Here is a 455-nt window from a genome sequence, read left to right as displayed (position 1 = left end):
CAGCCATAATTTCCTTCACCCTTGCGCGAGAGGGATTTTTTGGCGCGCTTGGTTCCGAAGTACCCCGCTTGGCATTGGGTTCTTTGGCCTCCAGCCGCTTGATCATGTTTTCCACTTGTTCTCCCTGGCGAACAAGCTCTCTCCAGGTTTGGGTTTCCATCGCCCCGAGTTTGGAGAGGATGTGGATCGATAGGTTGTTACGGCACATCTCGATTAGGGTGACCTCAGAGACTTGATCCTGACACCCGACCGATCAGTTCCTGAACCTTTTTACGAAGTCGTTGATCGAAGAAGCAGGCCAAGAAGAGCCTTTCCACGTCGGCCCATGAGGTGATGGAGCCGGGTTCCATCTTGCGGAACCATTCAAAAGCCACCCCTTGAGGGTGCCGATGAATAGCCGAGTGAGGATGGCGTCATTCCCGGTGAGGAATCCGGTCTGCGCCATAAAATAATAG

Source organism: Asparagus officinalis, chromosome 8 (assembly GCF_001876935.1).
Source record: "Asparagus officinalis chromosome 8, Aspof.V1, whole genome shotgun sequence".
NCBI lineage: Eukaryota > Viridiplantae > Streptophyta > Magnoliopsida > Asparagales > Asparagaceae > Asparagus > Asparagus officinalis.
This window is presented reverse-complemented; position numbering follows the sequence as displayed.